Source organism: Eimeria necatrix, genomic scaffold (genome assembly GCF_000499385.1).
Source record: "Eimeria necatrix Houghton genomic scaffold, Enh_scaff703, whole genome shotgun sequence".
NCBI classification, from domain to species: Eukaryota; Apicomplexa; class Conoidasida; order Eucoccidiorida; family Eimeriidae; genus Eimeria; species Eimeria necatrix.
Window position 1 is genome coordinate 18,180 of NW_013651741.1, and position 772 is coordinate 18,951.

A 772-nucleotide genomic window follows, 5' to 3' on the forward strand; every position below is an offset into this window, starting at 1 on the left:
AACTCGTCAACCAGCTACAGCAAAGCAGAATGTTACTTCCTGATGGCTGAAACCAAAGTGATAGTGTGATTCAAGTCAAGTTTAGTGGTTTCATGATTCCCGTTAGGAAGATTGCGATGGTGGACGCCCAGCGAAAAATCGCACAATGACATGCTGAAGACGAATGCGTTTCTCAAGAAGTACGCGTATGAGAACGCTGGTATAATATTTCATGACTCCCTGCGTTCAACGCAACTTTCGGGGCTCCATGACTGTCTTGGGCAGCCGCTTGTCAAAGAAACTCCGGTCGGGAACGGCGCAGAGCCATAATCATCATGAAATGTAGTTTGTCCGATTCTATAGCTATGCAGATCGATGGAGAATCTCGTGGCTGTCCCACCGTTGAACTTCAAAGCCCCTTGCGGCAGATCTTGGAACCAGTCCATGGGCGTGGCAGTATGCGGCGAGAACTCTTCATGGCACCTGAATGGAGCAACAAGCTGCAGTGCTTATGTCCAGATTACAAATTCCGATATGGTACATGGTTTTGTAATTAAAAAGAAGCAAGAAGACCTGTAGTCAATACCGTGTTAAGCCCTCGAGGTCGAACTGTCTCCCCTGGGCAGGAATGGTACTAAAGAAAACTGGAAGAAAAATGCATCCAACGAAGCATCGAGCCCATCGGCCCAAAAGCACAGATCACTCTTGCTAAATTGTGTCCATCCAACCATTAATTCTTTGTACTTGGAGAAGCCAGCTGCAGGCTATATCCCAGGAAGTGCCGTGTGTCCCC